At 40.4% G+C, this 26,998-nt stretch overlaps 1 protein-coding gene across 9 annotated transcripts in view; it reads left to right on the top strand.

Annotated features, from left to right (window-relative positions):
* The window catches only part of TCF20 (transcription factor 20), a 2,163,179-nt gene that overhangs the window by 1,988,503 nt on the left and 147,678 nt on the right, over window positions 1-26,998 (top strand). The window lies entirely within an intron of this gene.

Below are 26,998 nucleotides of genomic sequence, written 5' to 3'. Positions count from 1 at the left end.
TCTATTACAGCATCTGGCATTTGTAACAAAGCTGCTAAGTTGCCTAGGGTACACAGTAAACAAAAAGAAGTCCAAACTAATACCCTCACAAGACATAATATTCCTGGGTGCCAGCTTAAATACAATGGCCCAGATGGCTTATCTCACGCCAGACAAACAAAAACAACTGACCCAATACTTCAAAAAGATGGCAACTTTTACCCAGCTCACTGCAAGGAAAATCCTGCAGGCATTGGGGTTCATGGCATCCTGCATTCAACTAATTCCACATGCAAAGCTGCATATGAGGAAATTACAATGGTACCTGAAAAGTGTATGGACTCAACACAGGCACAGCCTCGAAACAAGTATACCTCTCATTCCCTGCCTTCAAAAAGAGTTCCTATGGTGGGCTCAAGCATGTCAAATAAACAAGGGTCTTCCTTTTGTCTTACCTCCAGCAAACCAAACTATGACAACAGATTCTTCAGACTACGCATGGGGAGCACACATGGCAGGACAGTGCATACAGGGCAAATGGTCTACAAAACAAATGCATCTACACATCAACCAAAAGGAGATGCTAGCTGTGCAAAATGCACTGACAGCCTTCAAGGACCTCTTGCATCCAGGACAAGTACTAATAAGGACAGACAACACCACAGTTATGTGGTACATAAACAGGGAGGAACACACTCCTACCCTTTATGCAGACAGGCAATGACCTTGTGGAACACAGCATTGACTTACCAAGTACAACTGCAAGCACAATTCCTGCCAGGAAAGAAAAACATATTGGCAGATGAATTAAGCAGAAATTTGGCAGATCCTCACGAGTGGAGACTACACCCACAAGTATTTTCAATGATAACTCAAAGGTGGGGCCCAGACATAGATCTATTTGCCTCCCCCAACAATTGCCAACTACAGAAGTTTTGCACAAGGACTTATCATTCCCTAGCTTGGAAAGTGGATGCCCTATCATTCAGTTGGACAGCATTGACAGTCTATGCCTTCCCACCACTACCTGTCTTGACCAAGGTATTACTGAAAGTCAGATCAGAGAGACCACAAATGATCCTCATTGCTCCGGACTGGCCATGTCAGCACTGGTACCCATTACTAAGGACCCTTGACTCACAGCCCTCCATGGATCTTACCTCAACTCCCACTTCTGTTGACTCAGCAAAACTTTCAGATCCTTCACAGTCAGCTCAGGACTTTAAATTTAGCTGCATGGAGAATACCTTGAATTATCAATCAACACTTCTCTCAAAGGACGTCCTGAATGTCATTTTAGAGGCCAGGAGGCCCAGCACCAGAAAAACTTACTCAGACAAATGGAAAAGATTTTGTGCATGGAACCAGGCTAAAGGCCAAAATCCTTGGATACCAAACATTCCTCAAATACTGCAATACTTAACTGAGATGCTACACAAAGGCCTTTCTTTCTCATTCATTAAGATCCATGCTTCAGCCATTTCAGCTCAGTATAATACGGATCCTCCCATATTCTCACACCCTTTACTAAGGCAGTTTCTCAGAGGGGCTAAGAATATAAGACCCCCCAGAAAACCCCCAATGCCAGCTTGGGACCTCAACTTTGTTTTAGAAAAATTAACACTGCCTCCTTTCGAACCAGCCTTCTCAGTAGAACTACAATACTTGTCATGGAAAACAGCTCTGTTGCTGGCTATCACCTCAGCACGCAGGGTCTCAGAACTACAGGCACTTATGGCAGTGGAACCTTTCATCATTTTCCATCAGGACAGAGTCTCTTCTGAACTAACCCTACCTTTATGCCAAAGGTAGTATCCAGTGTGGCTTTGAATCAGACCATTCATTTACCCACCTTTTATCCAAACCCCAGAATAAAGGAGAAAGACTCCTTCACTCTTTGGACATTCACAGACAGCTACGTTACTATTTGGATAAGACAAAGACCTTCAGAAAAACTGACCAACTCTTTGTATCCTATGCTGCAGGTTCACAAGGAAAGGCTATTTCAAAACAGACCATCTCCAAATGGATAGCACATTGTATCCGCTTTTGCTACTCGCACCATGGGAAAGCAGTGCCTGTTAATATTAGGTCCCATTCTACCAGGGCTACAGCAACCTCAGCAGCCTTTCTCAGGGGGGTTCCAACCAAGGACATTCTGGAGGCAGCTACTTGGAGTTCAGTGCACACCTTTACCAAGCACTACCACCTTCCATTATACTCAAAAACCAGAGCTAGTTCTGCCACTGCAGTTCTGCAGGGCATCCTAGCTTCACCTAACCCAGTTTAGTACCAGCCACCCATCCATAGCTTTGGGATTCAACCCAAGTGTGATGACTGCAGCAGTATAACACGATGAACATAGTACAGTTTTGTACCTACCATAAATGTAGATGTTCGAGTGTATATACTGCTGCAGTCCAGGTTACCCTCCCACCATCCCCTCTACATACCAGGGTGTTAGTTATGACTCCATGTATATCAGTCTATTGGATGCATGTCTATATGGGTATTTGCTAACAGCTATTAGTATTGTTTATTTACTAAGGTATTTTTGCATAGTTATTTGTATTGCCTTCCTAGTTGGGGGCACCTGACATCTGGGGCAAGAAAAACTGAAGAAAATGGCGTTGGCTGCCTCTTTTATCCCCCTGTCGCACTGACGTCAGGGAAGAAGCGACGACAACCGATGCCGGACCAAGACTTTGGGATTCGGCCGACTGTGGGACCGCCTGACGGCAGGATAACCCAAGTGTGATGACTGCAGCAGTATATACACTCGAACATCTACATTTATGGTAGGTACAAAACTGTACTATCTGGGGACCCAACTACATAGTAATCTCTCCTTTGATAATCACATTGCCAGAGTGGTTAGAAAATCCTATGTGGCCCACCTAATCACAAAAGGGTTTGCATCCAGATCAAAAGAGGTCATTGTGCTCCTCTACACATCACTTATCCGACCCATCATAGAGTACAACGCCCCATTTAGGATGTACCTTACAAGACACCTGCAACAGCTGGAAAGACCACAGAAGTACCTCACCAAGAGGATCACTGGCCTCAAACAGATGCCTTATGCAGCTCGACTGAAGAAACTCCAGCTGTACTCGGTTGCATACTGCCTACTCAGAGGTGATCTCTGCCTTGACTTACAAGGCCATGTCCAACCCAGAATTTATGGACATGCTCTACCTAAAGAAAACCTTATCTCCTCGAGCCACACGCTCTAGGGATCTAAACCTCACCACAAGGACATGCTGGAGGGATAGATTTCTGTCCCAGAGACTCCTCATGCTTTGGAACAAGATTCCAGTTTACAGTAGGCAGAGCTCCTCACTAACACTCTTCAAGAGAACACCACGAACTACGTTAACTAGTAAAACATGCAGAAGGCTCCTCAGAGGTCACTTGAATAGATTTTATTGTTCACCATACACCCAAAACAATCCAACTTGGAGAACGTACATAAAATACATAACGTCCATAACATAAAAGTACTTAGCGCTTTCACACTAAATCACTTCTGGGCATCTTCAGAGTACTAACAAATTATACAGCCAACAACAGTTATATAGGTATGTTCTTAATTACACAACGCCTACCATTGGTTAATTAATACACTAATACTGTTTTAAAAAAATATATGTATTATATATTTATTATTATTAGAATTGTAACACATATGTTTAAATCATAAGCAATGCAATTAAAAACTGAATGTATTATTAATTAATATTATCAAAATTATCATAAATATATTAAAAATGAAAAATAGTAAAAAATGCCCTCATAAAATTATAATTATTATAAATACTATAAACACTAATATGTGCAAATAATAAGGAAAAAAGTGTGAATAATAAATATATAAATACTTAAATGCATTAAAATACTTTATAAATACACTCTTAATGTTTCTGCATTAAAAACAAACTAGGTTGTGGAATGCTGGAAAAAGTTATTGATGAACTAATCAGATACAATATGATCTTTGTTTTAAAATACTGGAAATGGAAATATGTCCATTTATGCCAGGTGAACAACTGGCGTTAAGTCTTAACTGCCATAGACATTCTTTGGCTTCTAACAGGTTGTCATAGTCTCCTCCTTTCTCCCAACAACTGGGAATTCTATCAAGAACAAAAAATATAAATCGCTTGAAATTCTCACATTTAGTATTGTGTACAAATAAAGCATTCACTATCTTTTTGTTTTTGATATCCCTGTTATGTTCCAAAATGCGTTCCCTCAATTTCCTAGTAGTTTTCCCAACATAATATGCTGGGCAGGAAACACATGTAGCCAAATACACCACCATTTTGGTGTTACAATTGCAGTGTCCTGGACATTTAATGGATCTCCCATATCCTTGCACCATAGTATAAGGTCCATCGTTTACAAATTTGCAAACTTTACAAAAACCACATCTACTCATTTTTGACATAGTATATGCCCGGTCTTTGTTGTTGTTTTCCAAACTTTCTTTGAGATTGGTGCCCCTACTGTATGTAACCTTTAGGAAATAACCAAGTATTTCATTATATTCTGTCTTATTAACAAAAACACTTAACCAAGTATCATTTAATATTTGAACTATAGTGTCAGAATATTCATTGAATGGTAAAATAAAAGCATCTCTTTTGTTAGTATTAATACTAGTAATGTCTGTGGACATGGTGTTTAGTCCGTATTTCAAAATTGGTTTGTATAGAGTATTTCTTTTCATCATAACTTCCTTCCTTATTTGGTTTATTAAATTTAATGGATAGCCCCTATCTAGAAACATGTTACTTATTAACTCAATTTCATAAATGAAATTAGTATCTTCGCTAATAATATGTGATAGCCTAACCATCTGACCTTTTACAAGGTTCTTTTTTTGAAAATGTGGGTGACAGCTATCATAATGAAGGAAGGAATTCGAATATGTATGTTTATGAAAAATATTAGATTCAACTTTGTTGTTGTTAAAATACATACATATATCCAAATATTCACGCTTGTCTTCATGTATTTTGGTTGTGAAATTCAGAAAGGTCTAGATGTAGTACCTAAGTAGCTTATAAACTCACTTAATTCCCCCTTGTTGCCTTTCCAAAAAATTAAAATATCGTCCAGGTATCTGACATAAAATAATATTTTTGTCCAGAACCTGGTGGAAAAATACTTTCGGTTTCCCATTGTGCTAATACCAAATTGGCATAAATGGGGGCGCATCTGGCCCCCATTGCTACCCCTGTGCTTTGTCTGAAATATTCACCTTCCATGTACATAAAATTGTTAAATAAGACCATTTCATTCATCTCTACTAATAACTTACATTTCACAGTATGTAGTCCACTGTATCTATCTAAAATTATCTCAAACATTTCCAGACCCAACTTATGGGGTATAACTGAAAATAAATTTATCACATCAATGGTAACCATAACAGTATCATCAGTATTGTTCTCCATATTGTAAGTCCTTAATTTGTCCAGGCAATGCCAAGAATCCTAAATAATATGGGGGAATTGATTAAGAATATCCTTACAATAAAAATCAATATACCTAGCTATGGCTTCCAGTTTAGAACCCTTAGCTGAAACAATTGGCCTAAAGGGGGGGTTATAAACACTTTTATGTGTTTTTGGAATGCCAAAAATTGATGGAGTTACAGGATGTTCCACAATGAGATATTCATATTCAGATTTATCAATCATTCCTTCTATCAGATAATCATAGAGTAACCAGTCTCATCTCAAATTTGGATACTTTTTCATATGTTTCATCATCATCAAGCATGTTGGTCATTCTGTTAATATAATCTATTTTAGTCATTATTACCACCCCTCCTCCTTTAATCAGGCTTCATGACTCTGTATTTATCATTGGTAGTAAATTCTTTTAAACAAAATCTCTCTGTATTGGTGAGGTTGTCTTCTTTGTTCGTAGGTGTTTTTACTATTCTACGTATTTGTGATTCACATAGCATCTCAAATAAATATATAATAGGATTTTGAGGTGGTATAAATGTGCTAGATCTTTTTAAAGTCAGCCTACCTAGATCAGGTTCAACCCCCCTATTCTGGTTGGCAAAAAAACATTTTTAAATTTAACAGTCTTGTATAAATTTTTAAATTGATAAGTAATCTTCCTATATCGTGTCTAAAATTAGGAACAAAGGTAAAATCATTCTTGAATAGTGCAACATATTCTGGGCCAAGTGTAACACCTGTATAATTATACAAACTAAAACCTCCATCTATAATAATTGTTTGAAGGTTTGTCTTCCTCTGAAATAATCTCAAAATCACCACTCTATGTATTATTTTTATCAATAACAAAGTTTTCACATAACCTACTATCATCTAAAAAATCATTGTCAAAAAGGAGTTCATAATTTTCACTTAATATTGTGTTGTCAGGTAAAAAAGTTACCAAATTTGTTTCAATTTCGCTCAATGAGTGTTTTTCCTGTAGGTCGAAACGTTCCTGTATTGCATCTGTTGGTGTGGTTGACCCCGATGCCTGTCTCTTAACCTTTCCGATCTCCTCAGGACTGGTTCGTCTAAAAAAACTGTATCGTTTTCATTATGCCCCACATTGTCACTCTTACTATACTGTAACCTACGTGAATTGTTTGTGTAGTTAGGCCTGTCATATTTGTTTGAATGACCTTCCCCTTCAGAATATAATGCAGCACCACTTTCACTTTCACCACCCTCTTGTTTCCGCTTAAAATTTTTTAATTCTCTAAAATGGTTATAGGCCCTCTTATTAGCATAATCGTTGCTATCCCTTAAAAGCTTTTTGTTTTTATATTCCAACCCTTTCATAACAAAATTGTCAAGATCCTTTAGAATGTTATCTGTTCTGTGTTTGTTGATCTCAACCAACCAGTCATTGCGTATACTTCTGTCTAGTTCGGTTAATGTTACATCTGATTTGCTTAATTTATTATTATTATTTCTAATAACGACGCATAAGGTCTAAACCAGTTCTGTCATATAAATGTAACAGTTCATCAAACAGTTCAGAGTCATAATGGAACCCAAAAGGTAATTTGAAAATACGTAACACTTTAGGTACCTGTTCCAGCTCCAACAATCTCTCTAGGAATGCGTTGTCCATCTGTAAGGTTTAAACTGTTTTAAAGTCTTTTCAAATTCTGTAATCTGTTGGTTCAAAGTCCCCATGTCCTTGATATTTGATTTAAGTATATTGGCAAAACTTGGTGCCTTCAATATGCCCTTAATATCAGAAAACTTGTTCATGTTTAAAATCCCCTTGTTGCCGTCTCCAGCGTTCAACGCAAAATTCGAAGGTGGAACCACAGATCTTGAACTTCCGTTGTTACTCATATCCGCCTTCTGCTGAACCATTGCTAGCCAATGGACGATTAGGACTGTTACCCGGGGTAGAGTGCAAAGTTAATAACTGTTCCTGAGACTCTGTAATAGTAACATTAAGACCCTGGGATGATTTGTTACCATATTCTTGTATTAAACTAATCGGGCGTTGTGTAGCTTCCAAATGCTGCTTCAATAGTAGCTCCATGTTCGATAAAATAATCGGATAGAATAAGAGCCAGTAATTTGTAAAATCCAAAGGTGAATGTGCGTAATAAAATTCCGTCAAGCAAACCACTTCAGAGACCTCAACCTCTTCAAGTATACACCACGAACTACGTTAACTAGTAAAACATGCAGAAGGTTCCTCAGAGGTCACTTGAATAGATTTTATTGTTCACCATGCACCTAAAACAATCCAACTTGGAAAACGTACATAAAATACATAACGTCCATAACATAAACGTACTTAGCGCTTTCACCCTAAATCACTTCTGGGCATCTTCAGAGTACTAACAAATTATACAGCCAACAACAGTTATATAGGTATGTTCTTAATTACACAACGCCTACCATTGGCTAATTAATATAGTAATACTGTTTTAAACAAATATATGTATTATATATTTATTATTATTAGAATTGTAACACATGTTTAAATCATAAGCAATGCAATTAAAAACTGAATGTATTAATTAATATTATCAAAATTATCATAAATATAATAATATATTAAAAATGAAAAAATAGTAAAAAATGCCCTCATAAAATTGTAAAATTATAATTATTATTATAAATACTATAAAAACTAATATGTGCAAATAATAAGGAAAAAAGTGTGAATAATAAATATATAAATACTTAAATGCATTAAAATACTTTTATAAATACACTCTTGATGTTTCTACAGTAAAAACAAACTAGGTTGTAGAGTGCTGGAAAAAGTTATTGATGAACTAATCAGACACAATATGATCTTTGTTTTAAAATACTGGAAATGGAAATATGTCCATTTATGCCAGGGTGAACAACTGGCGTTAAGTCTTAACTGCCATAGACATTCTTTGGCTTCTAACAGGTTATTATAGTCTCCTCCTTTCTCCCAACAATTGGGAATTCTATCAATAACAAAAAATATAAATCGCTTGAAATTTTCACATTTAGTACTGTGTACAAATAAAGCATTCACTATCTTTTTGTTTTTGATATCCCTGTTATGTTCCAAAATGCGTTCCCTCAATTTCCTAGTAGTTTTCCCAACATAATATGCTGGGCAAGGAAACACATGTAGCCAAATACACCACCATTTTGGTATTACAATTGCAGTGCCCTGGACATTTAATGGATCTCCCATATCCTTGCACCATAGTATAAGGTCCATCTTTTACAAATTTTCAAACTTTACAAAAACCACATCTACTCATTTTTGACATAGTATATGCCCGGCCTTTGTTGTTGTTTTCCAAACTTTCTTTGAGATTGGTGCCCCTACTGTATGTAACCTTTGGGAAATAACCAAGTATTTCATTATATTCTGTCTTATTAGCAAAAACACTTAACCAAGTATCATTTAATATTTGAACTATAGTGTCAGAATATTCATTGAATGGTAAAATAAGTGTCTCTTTTGTTAGTATTAATACTAGTAATGTTCAAAAAAGGAACCTTGTAAAGGTCAGATGGTTAGGCTATCACGTATTATTAGTGAAGATACTAATTTCATTTATGAAATTGAGTTAATAAGTAGCATGTTTCTAGATAGGGGCTATCCATTAAATTTAATAAACCAAATAAGGAAGGAAGTTATGATGAAAAGAAATACTCTATACAAACCAATTTTGAAATATGGACTAAACACCATGTCCACGGACATTACTAGTATTAATACTAACAAAAGAGATGCTTTTATTTTACCATTCAATGAATATTCTGACACTATAGTTCAAATATTAAATGATACTTGGTTAAGTGTTTTTGCTAATAAGACAGACTATAATGAAATACTTGGTTATTTCCCAAAGGTTACATACAGTAGGGGCACCAATCTCAAAGAAAGTTTGGAAAACAACAACAAAGGCCGGGCATATACTATGTCAAAAATGAGTAGATGTATTTTTTGTAAAGTTTGCAAATTTGTAAACGATGGACCTTGTACTATGGTGCAAGGATATGGGAGATCCATTAAATGTCCAGGACACTGCAATTGTAACACCAAAATGGTGGTGTATTTGGCTACATGCGTTTCCTACCCAGCATATTATGTTGGGAAAACTACTAGGAAATTGAGGGAACGCATTTTGGAACATAACAGGGATATCAAAAACAAAAAGATAGTAAATGCTTTATTTGTACACAATACTAAATGTGAGAATTTCAAGCGATTTATATTTTTTGTTATTGATAGAATTCCCAATTGTTGGGAGAAAGGAGGAGACTATGATAACGTGTTAGAAGCCAAAGAATGTCTATGGCAGTTAAGACTAAACGCCAGTTGTTCACCTGGCATAAATGGACATATTTCCATTTCCAGTATTTTAAAACAAAGATCATATTGTATCTGATTAGTTCATCAATAACTTTTTCCAGCATTCCACAACCTAGTTTGTTTTTAATGCAGAAACATTGAGTGTATTTATAAAGTATTTTAATGCATTTAAGTATTTATATATTTATTATTCACACTTTTTTCCTTATTATTTGCACATATTAGTGTTTATAGTATTTATAATAATTATAATTTTTACAATTTTATGAGGGCATTTTTTTACTATTTTTTCATTTTTAATATATTATATTTATGATAATTATGATAATATTAATCATACATTCAGTTTTTAATTGCATTGCTTATGATTTAAACATGTTACAATTCTAATAATAATAAATATATAATACATATATTTTTTAAAACAGTATTAGTATATTAATTAACCAATGGTAGGTGTTGTGTAATTAAGAACATACCTATATAACTGTTGTTGGCTGTATAATTTGTTAGTACTCTGAAGATGCCCAGAAGTGATTTAGGGTGAAAGCGCTAAGTACTTTTATGTTATGGACGTTATGTATTTTATGTACGTTTTCCAAGTTGGATTGTTTTGGGTGTATGGTGAACAATAAAATCTATTCAAGTGACCTCTGAGGAGCCTTTTGCATGTTTTACTCTTCAAGAGAAACCTATACGAGTGGATGGGAAACAGAAAATTTACCCCGGGGATCACTTCAGTGGCTCTGCTGGACAGAGGCACAGGGAACTAATCTAAGGGGGTGGCAAAAGCCAACACATTCTGGCTGGGCTTATAAATGCCTTCAGGCAGATAGCCTAGTACCTACTTATGAACCTATACAGGTGTATGTGTGTGTGTGCATAAGTATATGTATACAAATATGTATATATATATATATATATATATATATATATATATATATATATATATATATATATATATATATAATGTAATGTATACACACACACGTGTGTGTGTTTGTGTGTGTGTGGGGGGGGTATATTTTTGTGTCTGATTATATATGTCATAAGATAAACAAGTGAAAGTATTTTGTGAACAATAAAAGCTATTACAACTGTGCAAATAGCAATGCTATCAGTAAAAATTTTTCTTTACATTACCAATAGTCCATAAATACATAGTCTTTCCATAAGTAGTAAAGTATGTTATAATGCACACAAACCCAGGATTATGTATTTTGCTAAATGTTCACAAATTGTCACATCTTGGAAACTGTACAGCCTAGACATTGTTAGAACACTTTTAACCAGACACAAACATTCACTTGTCAGTAAGAAATTCCTCTTTGAGTGACTGAGATATTTGCAGAAATGAGAGCGTATGCTTAATTGTATAGTTGATATAAATAATGCAGAGTATTTCTCAACGTGCACAACTTAGTGTGAGCATCAATGAGTTTTCTTCAGCAATATCTAAGGTTTCACCTGATGTATGCAACAGTTTGCAAGTCGCTCATTTTTTGAAATATTAATTGTATATGGAAATATTGCTTATTGTCATAATAACTAACAAAATGCAAGCAATATCTCCAGTATAGTGTTATATAAATGGATATTGACAATGGATTCTTCTGTCTCCTCTTTGGCATTTCACTTCATATTAACATAAATATGAAAATATGAATAATACATGGCAAACCGCAATTAATTGCTGTGTAGGACATTCTTATATACAGTCCTGGTGTCATTTTGTTAGTAACTCTTTGCCATTTCTAATAGTGCTTATTATTATTAAGTGGTAAGGTACTTAAAGAAGGCAGACTCAAAAAAGATCTGGACACTGGGTGTTAACTGGGAGTATGCAAAAAAGGTACTATCAACTTGAATGAGCTAACTTTCTCCATTAGGACACACACTTGACAGTTGAACTTATAACTCTTGGGTCATAACCTTACCTTAATGTCAGTTCTTGTCTTGTGAAGGAGCTTCAGTGATGGTTCAGTCTGCTTTTATTGAGTGTAGGGCTCCCTTGCCTTCCAGGATCAGACCATTGCTGCATCAGACCCTGTAGTAGCAGTTCCATGACCAAGGCTCATGGTCCTGGCCACAGGAAAACAAGCACATTGATGTGAAGGAGATTGGCTTTCTGGCTAGCCTCCTTTGCATTGCAGTAAGTGTTGTGATTGTGGAACACTACAGGTTAAGAGCAGTGTAATTGTGATTTGATACTTAATAAATCACTCTATCCCATCACTTTTGCAGGTTGACCTTAATCTGGGAACTGGCCTTGCACCTTGATTTTAATCTTCAAGTTGGACTACCCCTGTTTCTCGCGCCAGCCTTGTTGACTTGGGTCTCTTGAGGCAATGTAGCAATTGCCTCATGTACACAGACAACCCTCTACTAATAACACACACTAGTACAGAGTGCGAGAGATGTATTTACACCAGGAATCTAGAATCCATGCACTCTGTCACTCAAAACAGTAACACTGAGAAGGTTGTCAACTCACTTCCCACTACATATGTTCACAGTACCACTAGTCATACACATAGTACGCATCAAACACACAAATCCACATAAGCGGAGGTTCTGTCGAAAAACTTACCGAAACACCAGAGACCTCCAAAACACAAGACTGCTACAACTAACACAGTCCCCACAGCACCAATGACATTTAGCAACACCAGTGCCTCACTCACCAAGCCAGAGTAAGGTGCAACGGTAAAAAAAAAAATTTCTTGTCATCGGAGAGTCAGTAGTGAGACACACCATTGTCCCACTCACCAGGTTGAAGAGAGTTGCGGTCAGCTTCTTGTCTGGTGTCAGGATTTGTCAGATCACGCATGCAGTCAAGACCCTCAGCAACAAGTACCATTATGACTCTGTCATAGTTCATGTTGGTTTGAATGACCTGAGACGTACCTCACTGGACTATATGAAGAGAGACATGGTTGAGCTTTTTGAGTGCGTGTCCCAGGCAGATATGCCCCTAGCCTTGATGATGCCACAGTATAAACATGATTGATTTCAATAATTGTCTCAGCTTTTGGTGTCATTCAAAGGGGACCCAGTTCCTGTCAGTCTGGGAAGCCGTGGTCAACAAACCTTGCTGCTTTGCCGGAGACTGTTTGCACCTGGCACCTCTAGGCTTTCGGCTACTGGCAAAGGCTCTTGCCTCTCCCATAGTGCCTTTTTTAGGCAAGGTTGCAAAAACATTACTGATGTAAAATTAACCAATCAGAACAAAATAAGGGTCATGCTGCTAAATTCAAAGAGCTTAAACCAAAAACTGCACCCCCTTGAAGCACTTCTATCACCAGAAGATGTAGATGTATGTGCATTCACAGAAACCTTGTTCAAGCCCTCTGAGAGTAACCTGGCTTTGCAAGGCTACAATGCCTTCCACACCTTTAGACTGCAAAATGAACATGTGAAAACCAAAGGAAACTATGTTTGTCTGTAGTAGGGATAAATTCACCTCTTGTCTAGTTAGACTAGACAACTCCATAGAGTTACTCCAAGTCCAGGTTACAGTGGGTAAGACCCGTCATTCAGGTCATAGCCAGTTTGATCCCCCTCCATGTCTCATGATGCCCACGAAGCCTACTTGACCAAACTGGAGACCATCCAAATTGTGCAGACCACACTGGTTATGGGGGATTTCAATTATCCCACCATCAATTGGGAAACCTGTGGTAGCCCTAACTCGCTAGAGCAAAAGTTCCTTGACTGTAATTCAAGTGCCCTGGAATAAATTGTCCATACCCCAAAAAGGGGAACAAACATTCTGGATCTGATCCTCATCAGCATGTCAAACATATGCACTGCCACAACTTTGGACCCTCAGTTAAAACTGACCACAAATCAGTCACCTTTGAGCTGGCGCTAACACCAGAACTCACAAAGGGTGAAATCAGACAAAAAACTTCAAGGAAAACTATACCCTCCCAGGTGAAGGTATAAATGCATTCCAAGCCCCACCCCAAGCTGGAAGTGGTAACTATGCCGAAGCTTACATTCAAGTCCTGTACAGTCACTTGCATAAGTGTATAAACTCGGCCGTACCAGAAAGAATTAAACCCGAGTCCCAAGTAAAAACAAGCTGCCATGGTGGAAATCCAGCATCAACAAACTTTACAATAAACGCAAAAAGTTGCTGTCCAAGAAAACAAAGGCAAGGCCCCAACAATGGAAAATCACCCTCCTCAGCCTCAACAGGCAAATAAGACAACTTGTCAAGTCCTCCAAGGGCTCCTTTGAGATAAACTTAGCAAGTACAGCCAACCATAAAGCCTTTTTACAGCTTTGTATGAAACCAAAATGGTAGAACTCAAGCATGTGCAGAACTAGTGCCATTGGTATCTCTCACACTGACCCCACAGAGATAGCAAACATGCTAGTGGGTAGGTTTGGCCAAAATTTCACTCAGTTATACCCTCCTAACTTACAACAAACCGTTCCCCAATCCCCCCTCCACCTTTCATATCTGAAGTGCAGGTCTTCAAAGCCTTGTCCAGGGCAAAAAACACTGTCTATGTGCGACCAGTTGACATCCCAGGCTGTCTTCTAAACAGGCTAAAACATGAACTAGCATCATCAGTATGTACCCTTTTCAATCATAGCCTAACCATAGGCTTTGTTCCTGCAGAATGGAGAAGAGTAGTAGTTATTCCCCTCCGCAAAGGTAGCCTAGCAACAGACCTGTGGAATTACATACCCTTAAGTCTGACCAGTCTTATCTGTAAAGCCATGGAACGTATCATTATGGACCTCATAAATAGACATAGGTGACCTCCAAACCCTGGATCCAACCTAATTTGGCTTTGTAAAGGGCAGATCCTACTTGTTAAATCTGGTGGATTATACCTCGACCTGGAAAAGGCTTTTGACACAATCCCACATATTACCAATAAACTTGCCAAACTCAATGTAAACCCCCTTCATTGTAAGATGGCTTACCAGCTGGCTCACAAACTGGACACACAATCAAGTGGGTAATTCCACATCAAACAGCAGACCTGTTACCAGTGGGGTGCCACAGGGGTCAGTGCTAGTCCCCCTAATGTTTGGTATATACTTCTCAGAAGTTCAGGTCAAAACTAAGGGGTTGTGGCTGACCAAGTTTGCAGACAACTGCAAACTAGGTGCAATCATTGAATCCCCAAATGATGTCAGTATACTCCTGAAGGGTCTCACGCAAACTGATGTATTTAGTTATGGTCTCAAACTGAATGCAAGGAAGTGCATCATCATTCCTTCGGCACAGTGTCCCCTCACACTATCAAATCAACAACAGTACCCTACGTGCACAAGAAGTGGTGAGGGACCTGGGATCACATGTTGACGGCGACCTTAACTCCGACCACAATGTGTCTGCTGTAAGGAATGCTTTCTACATAGCACACTTGATTAGTAAAGGCATCGCCTTGAGAGCAAAAGAAGTTATAACCTCCCTATACTCTGCACTTATCCAGCCCATAATTGAGTATAACGCCCCATTTGGCATGTACAGTACTAAGGACCTAAAGAAATTAGAGAGACCTCAGAGGTTGCTAACAAAGAAGATCAAGGGGCTCCAGCATGTGCCTTACACAGACCGATTAAAGTCCTTGTACACTCTGTGTCATCTAGACTTCTTAGGGGAGACTTATTCTGGCCTGCAGAGCAATGCAAGATCCAAACCTAATGAACTTGCTGCATATCCATAAATCAAATGGAACTAGGGCGATCCATTCCAGGGACCTAAATATGGCCTGTGACTTAAATAGGACATGTTGAAGGGACAGATTTATCTCCCAGTGAATGCCACGTCTTTGGAACAGGCTAAAAATTCATGTGAAACAGAGCCACCTCTATGACACTGTTTAAGAGGAACCTGGACGAGTGGATGGGGCACTGTAAAGTCTTACTGGGGATAGAGCCCACATCCCTCCTAGACATGGGCATTCATCACTAAATGTAATCTTGGGTATTGACTAGCATTTCTATGGTATTACATTGGGCTAGACTTAAGATGAGCTCTGGGTTGATGGTGTAGTAATCTCCTATGATATTCCCTGTCGGTAGATTACTTTGTCATGTTTCATAGGTAGGTACTGGGCTATCTGCCCAAAGGCATGTATTAGCCCAGCCACATTGTGCGGTATTCACCGCCCCTTTGGTTAGTTCCCTAGGCCCTTGATCTAGCAGCTAGTACCTTTGGCCCCTATCTAGTGGAGCTGTTGGTATGATCCCTGGTGTGAACTTTGTTACCCATCCACTTGTCAAGGTTCCTCTTGAAGAGTGATAGTGAGGGGCTCTGTCTTATGTAGATCGGTCTTATGTAGATCAGGGCCTTGTTCCATAGCAAAGGAAGTCTTTGCGAAGGGAATCTATCCCTCTAGCATGTTCTATTCATTGTTGTGCTGAGGTTTATATCCCTAGAGCGTGTAGCTCGAGTGGATTTGGTTTTGCTAAGATGGAGCATGTTCAACAGTTCTGGGTTGGACATGGCTCTGTATGTTAGATAGAGATCGCCTCGGAGAAGGTGGTATGCAACAGAGAAAAGCCTTAGTTTTTTCAATCGTGCTGCATAGGGCAGTTGTTTGAGGCCAGTAATCCTCTTAGTGAGGTACCTCTGTGGTCTCTCCAGCTGCTGGAGATGCCTAGCCAGGTACATACCAATTGGTGCATCGTACTCAATAATGGGTCTGATGAGGGAAGAGTAGAGGGGCACCATTACATCCTTAGATCTTGATGCGAACCCTTTCTTGATCAGATGGGTCACATAGAAGGATTTTCTAACCACCTTGGCAACATAGTTATCAAAGGAAAGCTGACTATCTACTTGGGTCCCTAGATCCCTTATTACTACTTCAGATTTCAGGGGGTTACCTCCTATGTGGTAGTTCGTGGGTACTCTGTTTTTTCCAAAGGAGATTACTACGCATTTTTTAGCAATTAGCTTGAGACCATGGCTTTGACACCATGTACAGTACTAAGGACCTAAAGAAATTAGAGAGACCTCAGAGGTTGCTAACAAAGAAGATCAAGGGGCTCCAGCATGTGCCTTACACAGACCGATTAAAGTCCTTGTACACTCTGTGTCATCTAGACTTCTTAGGGGAGACTTATTCTGGCCTGCAGAGCAATGCAAGATCCAAACCTAATGAACTTGCTGCATATCCATAAATCAAATGGAACTAGGGCGATCCATTCCAGGGACCTAAATATGGCCTGTGACTTAAATAGGACATGTTGAAGGGACAGATTTATCTCCCAGTGAATGCCACGTCTTTGGAACAGGCTAAAAATTCATGTGAAACAGAGCCACCTCTATGACACTGTTTAAGAGGAACCTGGACGAGTGGATGGGGCACTGTAAAGTCTTACTGGGGATAGAGCCCACATCCCTCCTAGACATGGGCATTCATCACTAAATGTAATCTTGGGTATTGACTAGCATTTCTATGGTATTACATTGGGCTAGACTTAAGATGAGCTCTGGGTTGATGGTGTAGTAATCTCCTATGATATTCCCTGTCGGTAGATTACTTTGTCATGTTTCATAGGTTCATAGGTAGGTACTGGGCTATCTGCCCAAAGGCATGTATTAGCCCAGCCACATTGTGCGGTATTCACCGCCCCTTTGGTTAGTTCCCTAGGCCCTTGATCTAGCAGCTAGTACCTTTGGCCCCTATCTAGTGGAGCTGTTGGTATGATCCCTGGTGTGAACTTTGTTACCCATCCACTTGTCAAGGTTCCTCTTGAAGAGTGATAGTGAGGGGCTCTGTCTTATGTAGATCGGTCTTATGTAGATCAGGGCCTTGTTCCATAGCAAAGGAAGTCTTTGCGAAGGGAATCTATCCCTCTAGCATGTTCTATTCATTGTTGTGCTGAGGTTTATATCCCTAGAGCGTGTAGCTCGAGTGGATTTGGTTTTGCTAAGATGGAGCATGTTCAACAGTTCTGGGTTGGACATGGCTCTGTATGTTAGATAGAGATCGCCTCGGAGAAGGTGGTATGCAACAGAGAAAAGCCTTAGTTTTTTCAATCGTGCTGCATAGGGCAGTTGTTTGAGGCCAGTAATCCTCTTAGTGAGGTACCTCTGTGGTCTCTCCAGCTGCTGGAGATGCCTAGCCAGGTACATACCAATTGGTGCATCGTACTCAATAATGGGTCTGATGAGGGAAGAGTAGAGGGGCACCATTACATCCTTAGATCTTGATGCGAACCCTTTCTTGATCAGATGGGTCACATAGAAGGATTTTCTAACCACCTTGGCAACATAGTTATCAAAGGAAAGCTGACTATCTACTTGGGTCCCTAGATCCCTTATTACTACTTCAGATTTCAGGGGGTTACCTCCTATGTGGTAGTTCGTGGGTACTCTGTTTTTTCCAAAGGAGATTACTACGCATTTTTTAGCAATTAGCTTGAGACCATGGCTTTGACACCATGCATCAGTCTCATTAAGGCCCATCTGGAGGATATCCATGTCGGCCGGAGACGCTATTATAGCACCCAGTTTGCAGTTGTCCGCAAACTTGGTCAGCCACAGCCCTTCATTGTTTGCCTGTACTTCAGAGAAGTATATGCCAAACAGGAGGGGCCCCAGGACTGAGCCCTGAAGCACACCGCTCATTACTGGTCTGGATTCGGACATAGATCCCGCTACTCTTACTTTGTGGGATCTGTATGAGAGCCAGTTTGTGATCCATCTTGTGACATAAGGGTTTATGCCCAGGTTGGTGAGTTTATCAATAATACCCGAATGGGGAATGGTGTCATATGCTTTAGCAAGGTCAAGGTAAGCCGTGTTGTACCTCCTTTCCCTTATCTATAGCCTGAGTAACTGTCTCAAAGAAGTCCACCAGGTTCAAGAGGCATGATCTGCCCTTGACGAAGCCGAACTGTGCGGGATCAAGTGTTTGGAGGTTCCCAATCTCTCCATTTATGAGTTCCATAATGATTCGCTCCATTGCCTTACAGATCAGACTGGTCAGGCTTATTGGTCGGTAGTTCCCAGGGTTGGCTGTGAGCCCACCCTTGTGCAGTGGAACCACCGTTGCTGTGCGCCATTCTGTAGGCAAATATCCTGCCGAGAGGCTGAGACTGAACAGAGTATTCAGATGCGGGGTTAATTCATTTTGGAGCTCGTGTATGACACAGCCCAGGGCACCATCTGGTCCCATGGAGGCAGTGTTTTTAGCTTTAGATAGAGCCTTATTAACCAATGTATCCGTAATAATTGGAGTTGCACAATCCCCTGGAATAGTAATAGGCCCTGTAGGTGGTGGTGGTGGTGGTGGTGGGGGGGGGGGGGGATTTGCACTGAACCTGTCATCCAAGATGTTGGCAGTGTCAGTGGGGTCAGTGTATTTTGTTCCATTTTGTACTAGCTCAGAACAGACCTGAGCGTTGCCATTTGGGTTTTTGACATAACCATAGAAGGCCTTATGGTTATCCTTGGCAACTTTCTTTTCGAAATTGGCTTTAGTTGACTTGATGAGGGCCCTCAATTTCTTATTAAAGCTGATCCTTGGGTAGACAGTAAGAGGTTACAATTTTCCCACCAGTGGATGCTGACTGACACTTTCATAGACGATGTGAAGCCACTGGTATATTAAAAAATGAATGTGGTTCTTCCTTCGCATGTTTATTGTGACTTCCACTAGTTTTGCACCAGCTTACATTTGAAAAGGAAGCAGTAGCAGCAAACACTTTGTCTCAGATAGGATCAAGGACTCGTGTGTGCCCTCCTACCAGTCCCCTTCACCTCAAAGGTTATTTTGTGTTGTTTATTAATTTTACTTTTTTTAAAATATGGTGAAACACTGATTTAGAGGATTTACATCATAGGAACCAGAAAAAGAATAATGCAAGAATACCTAAAAAATAGAGGCAGAGTAATAAAATAGAAGATATTTACAAAAGAATGGGCAAAATACAGTAACCTACAGAAAAAAAACATGCTTCTGAATGCAAGGAGGTAAAATATATAACTCAAGCTGGCTGTCGATAGCTGAGACGGGACAAGTCCAGTTTGCCGTAAATTGTCTAACATGACTAGAAGAATCATGGCTTTACGCCTGTACAGCAAAGTGCTGTCAGCAATGAGACTGAATACTGTCTTCAAGACTCAGGAGCCTAAGTGTAGTGCCTTTGAGGATTTCTTTTGATATCCCATGGTCACTTATTCTCACATGAGATGCTGTGTCTTGAAGAGGCAAATAGGCCTAACACCAAGAAGTCTTATTAGTTCAGGTAGGCTGTATTTTCATAGTGTGAGGAAATGACTTTAACCCAATGCCATGCCCACTTCTCCAGGTGTGGCAGTATTTCTTATCCGTTGCCATTTGAATTTGTACTCCCTCAGAGCCTGCATTGCACCAAAGACTAGAGTGAAGGAGCTGCTGAAGGGAATCCTTTACCAGAGACATCACAAATATCCAGTGTCTTCTCTTGGGACCTGATTACTAAAAAGTTAATGGTACTCCTTAGCCTGCCAGCACAGTTAACTTCCTGTGTCTTTGTGGTAGCAGTCACTTCTTCCAGAAGGTTTTCTGTGTTGCAGGCATTAATATGCAGTAGAGTTATATATTTCCATAAGTACAGGATGCCGTTGAAAGCAGTGACAACCTAAGGTTGTTTCTGAGCTGTTTTACACCAGTCTTTTCAGTTCATTTTATTTTTTTCTTCCTTTATTGGAATATAAGGGTGTGAGATTTTTCTTTGATATCATGTCAATGGAAGTCACTCAGACATGCCATTTGTTTGTATCCATTATAAAGGGTTTCAGGATCGCCCAGTGGCTTAGCAGACCTTTTCCCAGTCAATGGGAAGTTGCATTGACCAGAAAGGTTAGGGCTCACTCTGCCTTGTCATCAGCCTTAGTCTAGAATATTTATACGGCTGCTGCTTGGACATCCATTCACTCATTTTCCAAACATTGCAGGTTAAATGTTCAGGTAAGAAGTAGAAAAGGGCTTGCTACCCCTGCCATCCACCTGCCTCTTGTAGTTGGGAAGTGCACTGCTTGGTACCGTTTAGTCCGATGTTATAAATCTCTGTATGATTAGCATAGTGCAGTAGTGTGTGTGTATTCATTATAGTCTGTTCAGATAACATTACTGTCACTGTAGAATGGGCTGTCACTTTCCAGCCCCTGGTATTGTATAAATAGTTCGTTTTGAGCAGCATAGTGTTGTATGTCGCAGGAGACTTTATTCTCTGTATTATATTCCTGGATTTAGTTGGGAAATGGATGCTTAGAAATTAGCTTAGGCTTTACATAGTTGTACTATTATGTTGATTAAACACTGCCTAATTTAATCGGCCCCCTCTAACCTGTCACAGTAGCATTTGTTGGCTGGTTGATTGTTTCATCTGGAAGGTCTTTGGAACCAAAAGTGGGTTATGCTGTCTCTTAGGTTCATAGGTAGGTACTAGGCTATTGGCCCTAAGCCTAGCCAAAAAGGTACCCTGACTTTTGCCACCTGAGAAAATTATTTTCCTGTGCCCCTGTCGAGCAGAGCCACGGAAGTGATCCCCGGGGTGAATTTCCTATTTCCCATCCAGTCATCAAGATTTTTCTTGGAGTGCTAATGAGGAGCTTTGTTTGATATAGATAGGTAGTTTGTCCCAGAGTATGGGAAGTCTCTGGGACAGGAATCTATCCCTTCATCATGTTCTGTTTATTTTGGTGACAAGGTTTAGGTCCCTAGAGGTTGTAGCTCGGAGGGATTGGGATTTCTTTAAGTGGAGCATGTCCAGCAGCTCTGGGTTTGACATAGCTTTGTATGTTGGACATAGATCGCCTCTGAGTAGGCGATATGCAACGGAGTAAAGCTGGAGTTTTTTGAGACTGTCTGCGTAGGGCATCTGTTTCAGGCTGGTAATCCTCTTTGTGAGGTATTTCTGCAGCCTTTCCAGTTGTAGATGTCTTGTGAGATACATACCAAAAGGGGTGCTGTACTCTATAATGGGTCTAATGAGTGACGCGTAGAGGGATGAGAAACCTTTTGTGATGAGGTGTGCCATGTAGAAGGATTTCCTGACTACTGTCCACCTGTGTCCCAAGGTCTCTTGTCATACTTTTGGTGTTAAGTAGACTACCGCCTATGTGGTAGTTCATGAGTACAAAGTTTTTACCAAAGGGGGATGACAATGCACTTTTTGGTATTGAGCTTAAGGCCATGGCTGGCGCGCCAGACTGTCTCCTCAGTGAGGCCCTTTTGTAGGATGCCATACTTTTGGTGTTAAGTAGACTACCGCCTATGTGGTAGTTCATGAGTACAAAGTTTTTACCAAAGGGGGATGACAATGCACTTTTTGGTATTGAGCTTGAGGCCATGGCTTTGGCGCCAGGCATCTGTCTCAGTGAGGCCCTTTTGTAGGATGTCCACATCGTTAGGAGTTTCGATTATGGCTCCTAGTTTGCAGTCATCTGCGAACTTAGTTAGCCAAAGACCTTCTGTGTTAGCCTGTACTTCAGAGAAGTAGATAGCAAACAGGAGAGGACCCAGTACTGAACCCTGTGGTACTCCACTTGTCACTGATCTGAAGTCTGATTTGGAGTCTGCTACTTTCAGTGTGGATTCTGTCAGTGAGCCAGTTGGCGACCCATCTTGTGACATAGGGATTTATACCTACTTTAGTGAGTTTTATCTATAATTCCAGAGTGGGGGATGGTGTCGAAATCCTTGGCGAGATCTAGATAGGCTGTGTGAACCACCTTACCCTCGCCTACGGCTTTGGTGACTGCTTCAAAGAAGTCTGCCAGGTTTAGGAGACATGATCTGCCTGTTACAAACCCGAACTGGGTGGGGTCCAGAGTTTGGAGATAACCAAGGTCTTTGTTTATGATTACCAATGTCTTTGTTTCCAAGTTCCATGATGATACGTTCCTTGGCCTTGCAGACCAGGCTCATCAGGCTAATGGGGTGATAGTTCCTGGGGTCCTTGGTGGCTCTCCCTTTGTGGAGTCCGATAACCATCGCTGTGTGCCATTCAGTGGGCACAAAGCCTGAGGTGAGGCTTTGATTGAACGTGATACTTAGGTGGCGTGCCAGTTTGTTCTGTAGTTCATGTAGAACGCATCCTGGGATGTTGTCAGGTCCCATGGATGCTGTGTTCTTGGTTTTGGAGAGTGTGTTTTTTACCTGTGCAGCTGTAATTACAGGAACTTTGCATTCTTCGGTATAGAGATGGGCCCTTTAGGGGGCGAGAGGGTGTAAAGTTAGCATTGAACTTTTCTGCCAGGATGTTGGGCAATATCAGTTGGTTCTGTATATTTAGTGCCATTGTGCTGTAACTCAGAGCAGATCTGAGTGTTGCCATTGAGATTCTTGACATAGCTATCGAATGCTTTGTGGTTGTCTTTAGGATCAGTGGCAATTTTGTTTTCATAACTAGCTTTGGATGATTTTATGAGGGATCTCAGCTTCTTACTGAGGCTGACCAGGGAGTTCCTCCATTCATGGGATTTTACTCTTTTTTTGCAACAGTTTCTTTCTTCTGTTGTAGAGTTTGTTTATGGCAGGGGACCACCAGATTGGCTTCCTTTTTTTGGAGGATAGTATCTTGGTTCTGTTAGGGGATAGCACGATCCATGCACTCGTGTAAGTGCTTATAAAGTGCATTTGTGTAGGATTCAACAGTCGTACCTCTATTGTCCATCTGCATGGGTGTCGTGAAGTTAGCCACTTCTGTCTTAAGAAGCGTGAAGTTGGCTTTGGAGAAATTCTTTACGGTGGTTTCCCTAATGGGGGTGGGGGCAGGATGTGGATGTCTAGGGTGATTAGCTTGTGGTCGGATCTGACCAATGAGGAATTGACCTCTGGTGTGAAACACCAGTCACCCATGTTGGTAATGACCAGGTCTAGGATTTTGCTGCCCCTGGTGGGGGTGTGGTTAAGTTGATCCAAGGCATTGGAATTTATGAATTCCAGAAAACATTGAGCAATGAGTTAGTATGAGTAGTTTTCGCAGTTAATGGTGGGGTAGTTGAAATCACCCATTATTAGGGTGTTGGGTTGTACCCTAATATTTTCCAGTGTATCAGGAAATGAGGAGTGGAAATCCTGGGGCATGGTGGGGGATCTGTAGCAAGCTGCAGTTTGGATTGCAGTCTTGCCCATGGTTAGTTGCACTTGGATAATCTGGGATATGCATTATGCTGAGCAACTAGCCTGGAGGTGTGGGTATCCTTAATGAAAATGGACAAGCCTCTGATTTTAGTGTTTCGATCCAGGTTAGGTGGCCGAAAGGTGTGGTATGAATTTTAGCCTGGTGTAATGCAGGAGTGTTCTCTGGAGCCTCAAACCAGGTCTCTGTCACTGCACAGATGTCGATATTCTCCATTTTAAGGAGTGCCTCGAGTGAATGCATTTTGAGGTTTAGACTTTTAGCATTACCTTCAGATTTTGCTTGCTTGTACCTGTTATGGTGGTGAATTTGTCATTTGAACCTTTCCTAAAAAAGCCACTATAGGGGTGGCAAGAGCCTTAGCCAGTATCCCGAATCCCAAGGGCGACAGGTGCAGGCCATCTATGGTAAAGCATCGTGGTCTGTCGATCATGTCATCCCAGGCAGACAGACACTGGATCCCCTTAGAGTAATATCAGAAGCTTAGCCAATTGTTGGTCAGTCATTTTGTCCTTGTACTGTGGTATCATTTTGGGTGATGGCAGGATGCTACTCAGGGCTAGGGTCATACCTGCCTGCGCTACAAGATCGGAGAGCTCCTCCATGTCTCTCTTCATGTAGTCCAGGGAGGTACGTCTCAGGTCATTCACACCAACATGGACAATGACAGAGTCATATTTGTACTTGTTGTGGAGTGAACTGAGTGCGTGCTTTACGTTTTGGATCCTGGCACCCAACAGGCAGCTGACAGTAACTTTCTCCTTCTTTAGCCTGGTGAGTGGAACATCAGTGTGCCTGACACTTACAATGGGGTTTCCTGCTGACAGCCACAGCATAGGAGAGCCAGAAGACTGACACCTTCCAAGGAATGAGTCCCGTTCACATTATTAATCTCTTGCAGCAGTAATCCTGCTGTTCCTTCATCTTTGGTTATGGTGGATATCCTCTTAGAATTGCACTTTCTCAAGTAAGTCATCTTGCGCATATCTTCTTCTTCATTCGGCTTTTCCTGGTTAGGGGTCGCCACAGCGGATCACCTGCCCGCTCACGATTGGCTGTGGAGTTTTACGGTGTCGAGTTTGCCAGCCCGGCACCCACCACACACACACATGTACTCACACCTAGGGCCAATTTGGAGTGTCCAATCCACCTACAGCATGTCTTTGGGATGTGGGAGGAAACCGGAGCACCCGGAGGAAGCCCACGCGGCCACAGGGGGGGACATGCAGACTCCGCACAGAAGGCACCCCAGCCAAGGATCAAACCAGAGAACCTCTTGCTGTGAGGCGACAACACTAACCGCTGCACCACCGTGGCCGCCCAAGTGATTATGCACATATAATGCGTATCATTTGTTGAGTTGATGCCAGCTTGCTGTTTCTAAATTAAACTTCATTGCTGACCAGTATCTGTGTAAATGTCTTGGAAGCTAACAGCACTTTGTATTGTAATTGTCATTGTTTCCACCAGGAATCATCAGTAACTGTTACTGTGAGTTGATCTCCCACTTTCAGTCAAGACCAGGGAGAATGTTGTTTAAAATGGATTATTGTCTTTAAAAGGGGAATATTTTGGTTTTATAATACAGAAGCTGATATTACCAGTGAGTACATCACTTATGTCCTCCATTAAAAAGTTTTAGTGAGAGGGTAATAAGGGAATGGGGTATTTATGTTGAAAGATGGAGACCAGCCTTGAAGGCATTTTTTTTTTTTTTTTTTTTTTTAAGAATTTTGAATCTGCTGGCTGTAATTGTATAACAATCCACTAGAGGGCAGTAAGAAGATAGACAAACATGGTTGAAGCGTTTTAGGTTCCAGGGCTTGCTTAGTCATTGTAGTGAATCAGCCTTATGCTGTTAATGATCCATGCTTCTCTTTAAAATTCACTGTAGATACTTGGTAAGTGCTTACCCTTTACAGAGGCAACTTTTAGTCATGTAAAATGCATCACTCTGGAGTAGTGCAGGTGTCAGTTCATCCTTTTGCATGAGCCATGCATTTTGTTTGCACATTTCATAATGTTTGCAAAATCTGTATTGTGGATTTAGTTAATCTTGTCGTAAGAGCTGCAGTGGTATGTTGCCAAGGCTGAAACGTGTTTGTCACCCTGGTTGAGCCTGAAAGAGTTCCATATGAATCTGTTAACAAATTTAAATAAAATAAAAATAATTGTAGGAGGTACCAAATATTTCATTGTGTGTGTGTGTGTGTGTGGGGAGGGGGTGATTGCAGTCCATTGCGCAACCCAGAGACATCGACAATATATAGTACTTCCTGAACAGGTGGTATAGGGGCAGTCATAAGAGACAGTTGTGTTAATTTTCTGAGCTTAAATATTGTGTTGCTTCAGAAAACATACAAAATCATCCTGTTTGTCTTGATGGTCTTTGGTGGAGTCACTTTTGTGTACGTGGTCCTTGTCATCTGAAATGTTACTGTTGTGTATCTTTAAACAACAAATGTAGAAATGATCAGCTGCACATGTTCACTGATAAAAGTTTAAATTTTAACAAAACGATAAATGTCTAGAGAGACTTTATTCACTAATGTAAGCTCTTAAATTGTGTATGGTACTTACATATTATTAAAACATTTAACATGGAAGTGTAAATATGCCTCTTCTTTCCCTACATTTTCTTTAATTCATTCTCTGATTATCCAGAATCTAATTCGGGGTTGTTCGGGAAGATTATGCCTATTCACAGAGTAGGCACACTGCAGAGAAACTAATCCTGAATGGGGCACTAGTGCATCTCATTACACAGACACACACATTCACATGCGCACACACATATCCATCCACCACACCTGTGGGCAGTGTGAAACACTGAAAATTTGTCTACTGCATTTTCATATGTGTGAGGATACTACGGCATCTGGCAAACCTACATATCTACAGGATATATATCCACAGGAGGACATTCAGACTCTTTACAGAAAGCTTCTCAGCAGAGAGGCAAATTCCAGAGTCAGGTGCTGGGAAGCTTCAGTGCTTCACTGTGCATGTGCACCACTTATTTTTAAGATGTGTACTCTTATACTTTGGCATTTCACTGTTAACCTCTTTTTTATTGCCTGTGTTT

This window comes from Protopterus annectens, chromosome 1.part1 (assembly GCF_019279795.1).
Source record: "Protopterus annectens isolate FY-2018-M chromosome 1.part1, PAN1.0, whole genome shotgun sequence".
NCBI classification, from domain to species: Eukaryota; Metazoa; Chordata; order Ceratodontiformes; family Protopteridae; genus Protopterus; species Protopterus annectens.
This window is presented reverse-complemented; position numbering and strand designations above follow the sequence as displayed.